General features: G+C 42.6%; 1 protein-coding gene across 4 annotated transcripts in view; it reads right to left on the bottom strand.

Annotated features, from left to right (window-relative positions):
• The window catches only part of VDR (vitamin D receptor), a 99,156-nt gene extending 86,301 nt beyond the window's left edge, over window positions 1–12,855 (bottom strand). Inside the window, exons 1-3 of one of the 4 annotated variants that reach the window (XM_067529777.1) lie at window positions 12,811–12,855; window positions 7,134–7,242; window positions 3,067–3,278 (exon numbers count right to left, since the gene is read on the bottom strand). The gene's annotated coding sequence lies outside the window, so the exon portion shown is untranslated. Of the gene's footprint in view, window positions 1–762; window positions 1,539–3,066; window positions 3,279–7,133; window positions 7,243–12,810 lie in introns of those variants that run through there. The other 3 variants (XM_067529778.1, XM_067529779.1, XM_067529780.1) reach the window with 3 other exon arrangements.
• Window positions 12,856–13,558: the final 703 nt, after the last annotated feature.

Genomic DNA, 13,558 nt, shown 5'->3' with positions numbered 1-13,558 from the left:
CATTTTCCATGTTATTTACCCCTTTCCTAGTGGTTACTAACATTGTTAGCTTTTTTGATTGCTGTTGCACATTGAACAGATGTTGCTGAACCCAAGATTACTTTCTTGTGTGGTAATAGCTAATTTAGACCCCATCATTTTGCATGTACAGCAGCAATTATTTTTTCCAATGTGCATGACTTTGCACTTAACACTGAATTTCATCTGCTGTTTTGTCATCCAAAACAGTGAGATCCATTTGTAATTCTTCACAGTGAGCTGTGGACTTTACTATCCTGAGTAATTTTGTATCTGCAAACTTCACCACCTCACTATTTACCCCCTTCTCCAGATCATTTATGAATATGTTTAAGAGCACAGATCCCAGTACAGATCCTTGGGGGACCCCCACTATTTACCTCTTTTTGTTGTGAAAACTGTTTATTCCTTCCCTTTGTTTTCTATCTTTTAATCCTTGAGGCCCTTCCCTTTTATCCCATGACTGCTTAGTTTTCTTAAGATCTTTTAACATGGGACCTTGTCAAAGGCTTTCTGAAAGTCCAAGTATACTATATCAACTGATATAATTCAGTTTCTATAATTCAGTCTGATAATTTTGTTCTTTACTATAGTTTAAACCAATGTGCCTGGTACTGAAGTTAGACTTACCAGTCTAATTGCCAGGATCACCTGTGGAGCTTTTCTTTAAAAATATTGGCATTACATTAGCTACCTACCAGTCGTCATCTAGTACAAAGGCTTTTTAAGCAATAGGTTACATACCACAGTTAGTAGTTCTGCAGTTTTATATTTGAGTTCCTTCAGAGCTCTTGAATGAATACCAGCTGGTCCTTATTGTTTAATTTGTTCCAAAACCTTCTCGATGACACCTCAATCTGGGACAGTTCCTCAGATCTGTTATCAAAAAAGAATGGCGCAAGTGTAGGAATCTTCCTCACACCCTCTGCAGTGAAGACCAATGAAGAGAAGCTAAATGAATTGTTTGCAATAGCCTTATCTTTCTTGAGTGCGCCTTATCACCCTGATTGTCTGGCAGGCTTCCTGCTTTGGATGAACTTACATTTTTTTACTGTTAGGTTTGGTGTTTCTTGCTAGTTGCTCTTAAGTTCTTTTTTAGCCTGCCTTATTATACTTGACTTGCCAGAGTTTAATGTTCTTTTCTATTTTCCTCAGGGGAATTTGACTTCTAGTTTTTAAAAAGGATGCCTTTTTGCATCTAGCTGCCTCTTTTACTCTGCTGTATGGCCATGGTGGCTTTTTTTGATCCTTTTATGGTATTTTTAATTTAGAGTATAGTTAGTCTGAGCCTTTATTGGTGTGTTTTTTAAAAATAGTTTCCATGCAGTTTGCAGGCATTTCACCCTTGTGACTGTTCCTTTTAATTTCCATTTACTTGCTTCCTCTTTATTTTATTTATAGTTCTTCTTTATGACGTTAAACTCACCACAGTAGACTTTATTTGGTATTTTCCCCACTACAAGGATGTTAAATTTAATTATCTTGTGGTCACTATTACTGAGCAATGCAGCTATATTCACCTCTTGGATCACACCTTGCACTCCACTGAGGAATGCATCAAAAATTGCCCCTCCTCCTGTGGGTTCCAGGACTAGCTGCTCCAAGAAGCAGTCATTTATGGTGCCTAGAAATGCTCTCTGCATCCTGTTCTGAGGCGACATGTATGGAATCAGTATGGGGATAGTTGAAATCCCCCATTATTATTGGTTTTTCTGTTTTTGTAGCCTCAGTAATCTCCCTGGGCATTTCATAATCACCCTCATCATCCTGGTCAGTAGCATGTTCCTACTCCTATATTCTTATTATTCAAACAGGGAATTTCTAACCATGGAGATTCTACGGCACAGTTTGATTCACTTAACATTTTTACTACATTTGACTATGCTTTTTCACGTGTAGTACCACTCCATCAGCGCAACCTACTCTGTCATTCCTCTATATTTGGTCCCCTGGTATTACAGTGCCCCACTGATTAGAATTGTTCCACCAAGTTTCTATGGTGCCCTTTTTGTATCAATATCCTCATTTAATACCATTCACTGAAGTTCACCCATCTTAGTATTTTTTCTTCTAGCATTTTTATACAAGCACTAAAGTTTGTCAATATTTAGTGGTCTGCCTTCATGCAGTGTGATGTAATTGAATGGGACTCTTGTTTATTTCTCTTCAGTTTCTACCTGTACTGAACAGAAACAGTCCAACCAAGGCGTTTTTTAAAAACAAAAATCATACTTCAGTCTGACAATTAGCCACCTATTATTGTAAAAAGTTACACTATTTAATACAAAATAAAGCCTGCAAAAACAGATTGGAATGGAAAGAAGCTGTACATGCAAACTAGGAATGGTGTATTAAAGAACAAGAGAAACATGTATCATGGTTTACACAACTCTAGTTTTCTTGAAATGAGTTTAAGTATCACTTGTGTCATAAGATTTACACTCCCCCAAAAGCAGAGATTAAAGAATCCATGGAGCCTAAGAATGCAAGGGAAACCATAATACCCATTTAATATCTGCATCAGTGCCAAGTAATTACAGTTTCTTGATATTACATGCCACAGTAGAACAAATCACATTATTGGTATTATCCCTTGAAAAAAAAAATCAGAAATTGTTCCTGATTTGAGAGGGAAATTATGTCAAAGTTGTTTCTCCTCCTGCACTTCTCCCCCCCCCCGTCTTGATTTGTCCTTGAGTTATTATAGCAATTTCAGCAATTGTTTTCTATTATGTGAGAAAATATGTAGAACATTCAGTAATGTAAAAATGCAGGGAAATACAGGATAAAGAGAAGTAAATAATTGTTAAAGCTTGTAATTAATACTTACTGTCATTAGGGAAACTTTAAAAACAAATCTTACTGTATTTAAGAGTTTTAGAAAGACTATTGTCTCTTGCCTGCATTAAGAACGCTATTGAGAAAGATCACACTTATTCACTGAATGTCACCTGAATTTAGCAAAATTGGAGCACCAAGACTAGAGGGGGAAGGAGAAATCTAAGGACTGAATAAATCAATAAGCTAGATACAAAAAAGTTTATTTACCTACAGTACTTGATCTCTGGCCGTACGCAGCTTGAAGAGGTCCCGACTCGCAGGTCCGTGTCTCCAGTGACAGACTGGTGTGGAGTTGGAGCTGACTAGTAAACGGAGAATATAGAAACTCTCAGCAGAGCTGCAGTCATGTGACCCGAAGGCAGAGTCAGAACGCCCCAGCCCTCAATTGCCGGTTCCTTTTCTAGCAACGCTGCTGACGACTCACGGGGGAACAAGGGGGGAGAGAGAGTGGATTTATTATGACCTTCGCAAAAAAGAATTATAGGTAATTCTTTTTCCCCTCCCCAGGGAGAAGTTTTTAAATGACAGCCTAATTCCTAGCGAAAAAGTTGAAAAGACAAACCTCCAGAATCTGAACGGTTTACAATTCAGTTTACACTGAAACAGAACACCATGCTCAGAAAGCAGCCTGATCAACAAGGTTTGGACCTGGGATAGAGGGGAGACAATGTGTGCCTTACATAACGGCAGAGAAAACTTTAATCAGAATTAGAGACAAAGATCCTCTTCCCATTCACCAAATCGAGGAGAACCTTGCTAATCTGGGCTCGACCCTGCTTATTCCATCTCTGACCCCTGCAAAAGACACACCTACATTAAGCATGTAGTTCCATTAACTTGACTACGATCTTCACACGTTTAAAGTTAGTGATCCAGTGTTTTATAGTCTCTTCCCAACCTCAAAGCTTTCCTAATCAAGAGCAGTTGCAAGGTTTTCCATTACTAAGGTTTCATTTGTTTCAAAATATTTTGTGAGGCTGTTGAATTACAAGCTAAACTAGTTACATCAAAAAAAAATATTTTTTGCAATGCAGTAACCTTGTCTTTGTATGTTTACTAACTATTATATCGGCAAAATAAGTCATTCGTGACACATCTCCCAGTCACTGTGAATTATTATTAGCAGTATTACAGTAGCACCTAGAGGATCAAGATCGGGGCCCCACTGTGCTAGGCACTGAGCAATAAGAAATTACTGCAATACCTTGAAAAAGCATGCAATCCAAATAGACAAGGCAGACAACAAGCTGGAGGAGAAACAAGCAAAGTGACTTAATCAAGGTCACCAAGCAGGTCAGTGCCACAGACAGGAACAGAAACTGAGTTCTATGAACTCAGAATCCATTGCACTTACCCACTAGGATATTAAAAGATTCTGCCAAAACTGAACATGAAGGAGACATGGCCAGAAATAATCAGACAAGAAATAAATTTAAAAGCCACCTTTGAGCACACAAGCCTGAGATAACTACAGTTTGAAACTACAAGCACACTATTTTTAGCATAAATACAGATAAGAGCTCCACACCTGAAATCACAGGATTGCATGGAAAGCGACACGCTATCTGCTCAAGACTGATATTATGTTGGAAAAAATGCCCAAACAGGCAAAATACAAATAGGAACTAGTCAGCATGATCTCCATACTCCATGTAAGCCAAGATTTAAACTATAGTATGATGAAGTACTTTATTATTCATTATTAAAGTCAGTGTCTTCCCTGTTTTAAAAAAACCAAGCCTTCTAGCCAGTAGTATTAACACTAATATTTACCTATGGATGTAAAGTGCTGTATAAGGGCTCTCAAAGTGCTTTACAAAAGTAATTAGTCATTATTTCCATTTTATACATGAAAGATCTGAATCAAAAACAGGTTGAGTGACTTGTCCTGTGTCACCCAGAAGGCCAGTGGCAGAGCTGGAAATAGAATCCAGGTCTTCAAGTCCCAGTTGGGTGCCCTACCCACAGAGCCACACTACTACTGGATGGGCAGAGAAACTGGATGAATGACCCCAGTTCTGAGATTGGAAAGCAAACAAACTATAGAATTAAGCATATATATAGTTAGACTGCAAGCGAATGTGTCTTATCTATGTTCTGCAAAGTGCTTACATTTATGGTGCTATAAATATTTATAAACAACCACCATGTCAGCATATTCATGGACTCTACAACTCTTTTACAGACATGAGACTGAGGCCATGTCTACAAGACAAGGACTAAACCAGTGTAACTACAGCACTGTAGCTATGTCAGCCTAATTCCATAGTGCAGATGCCTTCTGTAGGTGTACGCTGCATTTTCCCATCAGTGTAGGACCTCCCTGAGCAACAGTAGTTAGGTCAATGGAATCATTCATCCTTCAACCTAGCTGCATCTACACTGGAGGGGGGGGAAGGGGGAGGAGAGGTTTGAGTGTTAGGTTAGTAAAGCTATGTCACCCAGGAGCATGGATTCTTCACACTGAGTGAAATAGCTACATCAACCTAAAATGTAAGTGTAGGCAGACCAGGTCTGAAAATTGGATATGCCCAAACTAATTAGATGTTTAGAAATCTGCAAGGAGACTAAGGCATGTTCCTGAACCCTGAAGGACAGATGAAGATTTCTGCTAATCCTCACAGGAATACACAAAGAAAATTAACGGAAAGCAAATTCACTTAACAAGTAAACATCATACTACTCAAGCATCCCTCATTTCAAAATGTATTACCCATTTTAACCCTAAAATTGCCTGCATTATACATAAATTTGGTGTCTTCCTCACTTTTATTGTTGAAAGTTATTTACATTAGAAATACAGAATCAAGTGGAGTTTCTAGGAAAAGCGTTATTTACATCAGGAGAAGGAATTCTACAGCATTTACAGCTTCCCACATGAATACTTGTGTGTCAGTCACACATTGTGTTCACATGGGCCATGGAAGGTTGAAAGTTGGGGCGGAAGGGAAGAAAGGCAATTGAGCCCCATAATTAGCTTAGAGTTAAGTGTTTGCTTAAGCATCTTGACTATGCAACACTAATGTCTCAGTGAAGCAAAGTTTTCTCCTCTCCATAGGAAAGGACTCAGCAATGCCCTTTTAAAATAAAATGTACTATCTGATCCCATGTTACAAGTTCAGAATTCTTAGCTTGCTCATCAACTGTCCAGTCATTTGCTAGACATCTCTGACACAGAAGGGATCAGTTTTAAAAGCCTCATCTTTGGACATAACATATGGAGCAAAAACAGGAATGCAGACCATAACAACTTTTTCACCCATATAGAATAGGGTTACACTGGGGTAACGTTTCAAACCCAAGTTAAAAAAAGTTTCACAGTGCAACAGTGATCCTAGCTAGACTGTTTTCTAATATGGTTTGGGAGGCCGTTCTAGATGGCGCAATAGGGTTTGGCTTGGGTCATGCCAGCAGGTCAAACTGTTCTAGCATACAGTTCAAGCAGAAGCAGTGATGGAGGGGGAACTATGTATTTTGTTTTGATTTTATATGATCTGCAAACAAAAAAAAGACTGCAGCCTGTGTATATACAGGGCCTAAGGCACTGCAGTCATCACAAGGCCTTTATTCCAGACAACTATTCAGGGGAAGCTGTACCTTTCAACAAAAGGAATTCTAATGCCAACTACTTCTTCACTTCCAGTGTCATCAGAACAAAAGCTACTAAAAATTCAGTGCCTGATGAGTTACACTAAAGCCTCAGGGATTCTCAAACTTTTTTTTGGCTGGGACCCCCTTGGACAATATTTCAGGCTGTGATGACCAGCCCCCCGCCCCATGCCATGCCACCCTTACTTCTGCGCAGCTGCTGGGGGCGGCGCTGCCTTCAGAGCACCCAGCCAGAAGCCACTGCTCTCTGGCCACCCAGCTCTGAAGGACTGTCAGCCATGCACGAGGCTGACAGCTGCAGCCACAGCATGTACAGGGGCTGACAGCTCACAACTCTTCCCCCCCCGATAACCTCGCAACCCCTTGAAGGGTACCAACCCCCAGTTTGAGAACCCCTGCTTTACCTCCTCTGGCCATGTGAAAAGGACTTAAATTGGGCATGATGCCTCTATGCAGCCAGTGCAGTGAGAGAGAATGTTATAGGGTAACAGAATTCAAGTCTCAGACATTCAGAAAAAGGAGGTACTTCAGTTCTAGTTTTGTAAGAGAATGTTTAGAGTTGGCTTTTAAAGCCACGAGGCCCAAGTGTAAGAACAAAAGTAATTGTTGGATATTTCTAATTCTGCAAGACTATCTTTTATACACAGTTTTAAAGAGCTACTTACCAATGTGCTATCAACACGAATGTTTCAGAGTCAAGATAAAGACTTATGTTGGCAACTACCAACACTCCAGGCAAGGGGTATATAATCCTGGCAGCAAGATGAGCAGTCTCTAGAATCAAGATGCATGTATTAATATTTCAGATAGTCTTTCCGGGAGCTTTTTAGTCAACATTTTCAACATGCTATAGCCAAGAGTTACTTCCCTGGGTGAGGTTTATTTATATTATTGATATCATGGGCACAGTGGAGCAAAATTCAGTGTTTCTGAATTACAGCTGATTCAGCAAGTTACTTAAGTACATGCCTAACTTTAATTTAAGCATGTAAGTAACCCCATTGAATTTAATGGGGCTGTTTAAGTATCTTGCTGAATTGGTACCTAAATATGGAGTGTAAGATACTACTTGTAGTGATCTCTTGACCACAGTGAAAAAATGGTGATGGCGGAAAGTTGGATCTCAGTCTGTATCTGGAGGAAAAAGAGGCAAGATGTTGGATGTCTCTGGCCCATAATGGAAGTTAACAACTTAATACCAAGCCATTCTCATGGCTCCACTATATGGTAATAAAAATAGATCTTGGTCTGACCAAGAAGGAAACCTGACAGCTAACTAAATGGATTGCCTTGAACCCCTTCCTCCTCTTCCTGTCCCTTAGCCCCAAGAGATAGTATATTCAGATCTTTGATATTTCAAATACAAAACGCTAAATGCCAAAGAATTAAAACTCCCATGTTTAAAACTAATCACATCAGCCAAGGAGGATTTAAAGCCCTAGGCATATCAAGTACATGAGCCTTCTTTCTTCTCTTTGACTATAACTGAACAGATGCATTTGTCTTAAACAGCAAAGAAACATTAATTGGGTTGTGTCATTTTTTCCACTGATCATCAGTGGCTTGCTAGGTAACACCTGCTAGTGTAAATCCACTCAAAACAAAACCACACACAATTAAAGCACAGGTAACAGAATTTGGGACTTCCGGGCATGGCTCTTAGCTTCTCCCCATCCCTTTACCATTCTGCAATGAATATTTTGAGGCCTGGGTTTTCAGCAGTTGCTTCTAGTTCTGGGTGCTCAACTTGAGACCACTTTGGGCCTTATTTTCAGGGGCTGTGAGCACCCTCAACCTCAAGTAAAGTTGGTGGACAATCAGTACTACAGGGAAAAGAAAGATCAGGCCCGACTCAGACACCAAGAAACTGAGGCTCCCAAAGTCAGAAGACAAGAGATACAGGAATCCACATCAGCCATCTCAGATCATCACTCACATGGCTGTCCAGGATGAATCCAGTGATTACAAAGCTTCATTTTAGAAGTCTCACCAAGCCTTCTCCACAGCAGCTCCAACATCCTCAACCACATAAGCTATTCTAACCCATTGTATATTCCAGAACATGTCCTCAATAAGCCTCAGTTGACACAGAATGCCCTGACAAACTTAATTACTGGAACAAAATACTAGCATTCTAATTTACCTCCTTTTAGTCATCTTATTTGCTGCAGAATTTTTTTTTTTTTAAAGCTCTACTTTAAAAAAAAAACAAGAGTCTTTGACCTCGTTTATCTGGTTGGACTTTTGTTCCCTTTCTATCTTGCAGTTTTTATTCCTCATGTTCTGGTTTACTAGTCCCTCCCCACAAGTACAGACTGTTTCCACATGCCAGACTTGCTGTTAATACCCTTCCCACTAACGTTCAATCAACTATTTGCATTATCAAAACTACCCTCTTTAAATGGCCTATTAAGATGGTTTGGGAACCACAATTTCCCTTCACACAATTTCATTGTGAATGGTGTTGCTGTGGGGATTTTCCCCACAAAGTACATTTCCAAGGCTGCGTTGCATTTGTATACAAGCTATTTGACTAAATCACATCCCTCTCTCTCAAAAACTAATATTTAAGTAGATTAGTGTTGCATAATCTTGATGTATTCCTCCCCCCGCCCCCGTCTCTTTACAGACTTAAGCCTGGCCTCCCACTTCAGGTGGTTCAGGGACAAGAAGGAAAGGTAGAAATTAAATCATGTCCTTGGATCCCACATGGGCAAAGCTCAACTTCTGTTGTAGCAGGAGACTTTGCAGGAAGAGTGAATCCATAAATTGCAGGAAGGCTCATTTTAAACACATCTGAAATCTACCTTGGGTTATTGGTAGTATGTGTTTGCCAAAAACTGAGTAGATCCAGTTCATAGGCCAAGACAAATATATCCCCCACAATTAATTCAACTGGAGCACAGCAGCCTCTGTTGGGCTCTGGCTTTGTAGTATCATTCCCTCTTCAAAGGTACAGGCTGTAGCAGGTCCCAAATCCTAAATCTCCCTAGTCTTGACCACCAGAAAGGGAAATTTGTGTCATGGAGCTGATTCTCCATCATTTCCTTGAGCTCAGGATTTTCCAGCAAAGTAAGAAGATTTGCAAACTCAGGTTTTTTTGTTATCTGATCATTCTTTGTCCAACTTTCCCAGATTCCAGTACTTCTCCACAGAAGGTTACAGGAAGTTTCAGGTGAATTGTTTTAGTTTTGGCTAAGTTGCAGAAGGTTAAAGTTTTTAAACAGTCATCATTTTAACCAAGGACAGAAATAGCCACCTCTCCACAAGTAGCAGTTAGTTATATTTGCACTTTACATAGGGGTTATATTATATAGCCATCTGTCCTAAGTACCTTAGTATCTAGGCATAAAAAGCTTAGCAAAAAGCAAACAAAGCAATTTTCACGATTCAAGGATTTATTTATTTTTAATTGTTTGTTCTATGTTTCTGAAAGAGCACACCTGGACTTCTGTTGCATGGTCCCACATCTTGACATGATCACAAGCAAGACTGGCCTCAGTCAGACAAGCAAGTACTTGAGTTATTATGTTAAAGGGGTAGGAGAATAAGTTTCCATTCCTGTTTTATAAAGGCAGCTTTAAAAAGGACTTTGAGAAAGTGTCACAGATTTGTGAATAACTGCTGATAATATATTTTAAGTAAACTTTAGAGAGACAGTATTCAGTACCATTTATCCTTTCTAGCCATGATTAGAACTTGCCAAATGCACAGCTCAAATCTCTAGTCTAGAGCATTTGGTGAAAGTCATTCTGATCTGATTAACACGGTAGATTTGCATTTATGGTACAGTTTATCAACAAAGTTGTAGTGCTTTTAAAATATTTTCTTGCTAGGTCAATCAGGACTCCACTGACTCAATGAGATTAGCTTGAACTTTTCTGCATTTCAAGTTTGCTGACAAATTTCAGAAAAACCTACCTACCTAGAAGGCAAAAAATTCCTATCTGAATGATAGAAAAGCTGCCTTTAAGCACAAGCACTTTCTTGCTGTGAGTCTAAAGTGTTTGAGAACATCAACTCAGAATCAGTTTGTAAACTGCCAGTATTGTCATGGGAAAAAGAGGCTTAAAAGAGTAAGTGACTAAGCTTTACAGAATTATTCTGTAATCGTGACTGTACTGTTTTAAAAGTATTTATTAAAGCCTTTATCCCATCCTCCCAGGTACTAAAGCCACAAGTCAAGAGAGCCTGCTGACCCAGCTTACACTACTGTACTGCAGATGCAAGAGAAGAGTATCAGAAGCTACACTGGATTTTGCAGACTTCAGACTAAAACTGAACTGTGAACAAAGTCTCCTTTCAGAAGGAAATGCAGATGCTCCTGAACATGCTACAGCTTTTTAAACTGAGCCCATAAAGGAAGATGAGTCACTGACCAGATCTATGGTGGGAGGAGAGCAAGCCATGGAACAGAGCAAGCCTTGGGAGGGCTTTTTGTGAAAACTAACTTCTATAAAACTTTACTTTGATATCAGAGAACTCCGACTGTCAGACACCAACCCTTTCCTGTTACTACATCAGCAAGTTATAGCCCCAAAGAGAAAGAAAACCACACTGGAGGAAAAAAGGACAGTCATCCTTTCATACTTCACATTTTTGACCCAGGCAGACGTCTAACCCAGCCTGCCCCTTCCCTCACCAGTCTTCCCCCAAAATAAATTTCTCCCTCTAATTACTCCCTCCTGTCACAATAGGTGGAGATGCCTAATGCTTTTATCCATGTCCCAGACACCACTCAGGGAAAGGAACAAGGTTGAGGAGGGGGTTATGCACAGGGGAGTTTCTCTCTCTCAAAAGAGGAAAGATCCTGGCAATAAGGCAAAAGTCTGTCATTAGGAATATACTAGAACAAGTCACTACAAATCTAGAGTGAATCAGAACTAGAGACAGAGAGAATGCAAGGATTATAGCTGGATTTTAATCAGGCATTCAATACTCTGCCTCACAAAATCTTAATTGGGAAATTAATTAAAACTGTCTTAGATAGAACTCCTGTGGATTGTAAGCTGGCTGGAAAACCATAAACAGAAGTAGCACAGTAGCTGATGGGGAAGTGGTGTCCAGCAGGGGACTGAGAAACCAGTGTTAAGACACATCTTAACATGCTCATTAATCATCTAGAAGAGTTAGAAAGCAAAATATTAACAATGTCCACATGGGGATCACTGTTAACTGATCACTGATGGGCTGTACCCACCTGTGACAGATTTCCTAACGCTTTGGCAACACTTGTATAACTTGTCATCCCAATAAAGTTTCATTAAATTGAGCTGACATTCTTAAACATTAAGAGGGAACAAGCTGCAGACACCACTGGGGATGGAGAAACAGGATTGAGGGGGTGGTCTAAACTAGAGACATTAGATACATGGGCAGAAAGTTTTGAAGAGATTCATCTTGGAAAAATGCAGCTAGTGTATTGGAGTGGGTGGGATTAATCTAAATTAATCCATGTTCAGGGAAATGAGCAGCCTAGGAATCAGTAATGTTGAAAGCCCTTCGTTACAAGGGTAGACAGCAAAGTAGCCATCAGCTTGCATTGTTATAGGACTGAAAAATAAAGTAAAGTAAAACAGGTTAATGCAGTTTTAGGCAGAAGGAATGGGCAGGCCACCTATAGAGCTCAAATACAACCACACCAAGAATATGGCATTCACTTATTGGCACCAGGTTACCAGAAAGAAATTGACAAAGTGACAGGGGTTCAAGAGATTAGCCAGGGAAGAGATCAGGGGGTTGGGGGAACCGAGTAGGGAGGAAAGAAAGTGAGTGGAGCTTGGTTAAGTGACAACCTGGAAGGGGGGGGGAGATAGTTAAAGGGGTCACAAGTCTACAAGTGTGTGAAGGGTGTAGGCCTGGATGGGGAATATTGAGGGTAACGCACGGGGGAGGGAGGAGGAGGAGGAGGAATGGAATTGGATGAAGAAAGTTCACAGGCAAGGCGGAGGAAGAGACGCCCCCGTCCTCACACCCCCCCCTCTGCCCGTTCTCAGCCCTCACCCACCCCAGCGGGGGTCAAAACCAGCCCCCCCACCCTTCCCACTCCCGCACCAGAGGCACCTGCTTCTTCACACCAGCCTGGACAAGGGGGCAGAAAGCCGCCCCCCCCCGCATCAGGGAGTAACCGGCAGCCCCGCACACTGGGTGACCGTTAGGAGCCCAGCCCCCCCGGGGGGCCCCTCAGAGCCAGCCCCCCCATTTCCCAGCCCCCCCGGGGGGCACCTCAGAGCCAGCCCCCAGCCCCCTCATGGAGTGGGTCTCACTCCCCAGCGCTCGGGGGGGAGCTGAACCCGCCGCCGCCGCCCCCCCCCCAGGGCAACTCTGCCCCCGGCTCGGTACCTGCGCGTCCCGCTGGCCCCTGCCCCACCGTCGGCGGCGCCCCGCACCCGATCACCGCCCCGCACCCACCCCGCGCCGCCTTTTGACTGGAAGCGACCGGCTCCCCGCCCCCTCGCCCCAAGCCCCGCCCCTTTCTCCAACTCCCCCCTCCCCCGTCTGAAATTGCGAGCGTCCCTCCTCGGTCCCCTCGTCCTGCCTCTGCTCCTGACGTGCAGCCCGCTCCCATCCCCCCTCCCTGCCCCCCACAAACCCCTTCCCTCCACCAGCCCTGCCACCCCCTGCCTTCCACCCCTCTTCCATCCACCAGCCCTGCCCTGCACCCCCCTCCCTCCACCGCCCTGCACCCCCAGCCCCCGCCCCTGCCCTGCACCCCCCAGCCTCCTTCCCTCCACCAGCCCTGCCACCCCCTGCCTTCCACCCCTCTTCCATCCACCAGCCCTGCCCTGCACCCCCCTCCCTCCACCGCCCTGCACCCCCAGCCCCCGCCCCTGCCCTGCACCCCCAGCCTCCTTCCCTCCACCAGCCCTGCCACCCCCTGCCTTCCACCCCTCTTCCATCCACCAGCCCCGCCCTGCAACGCCCCAAACCCCCTTTCCTCCACCAGCCTGGTAGCACCCCCCTTGCCCTCCTCCAGTCTCCTACCCACAGCGCTTCTCTCATGCCTTTCCAGCTGCCACAATAATCAGCCATGACATCCCTCAGGAAGTGTCATCCACCAGCTGTAGATCTGATGCTCTAATCAGGTTAG

The sequence above is a fragment of the Emydura macquarii genome, unplaced genomic scaffold, assembly GCF_026122565.2.
Source record: "Emydura macquarii macquarii isolate MOO-44397 ecotype Brisbane River unplaced genomic scaffold, CSIRO-AGI_Emac_v2 contig_2994, whole genome shotgun sequence".
Lineage (NCBI taxonomy): Eukaryota > Metazoa > Chordata > Testudines > Chelidae > Emydura > Emydura macquarii.
The sequence above is the reverse complement of the archived record's forward strand: the minus strand, read 5'-3'. Positions and strand labels throughout refer to the sequence as shown.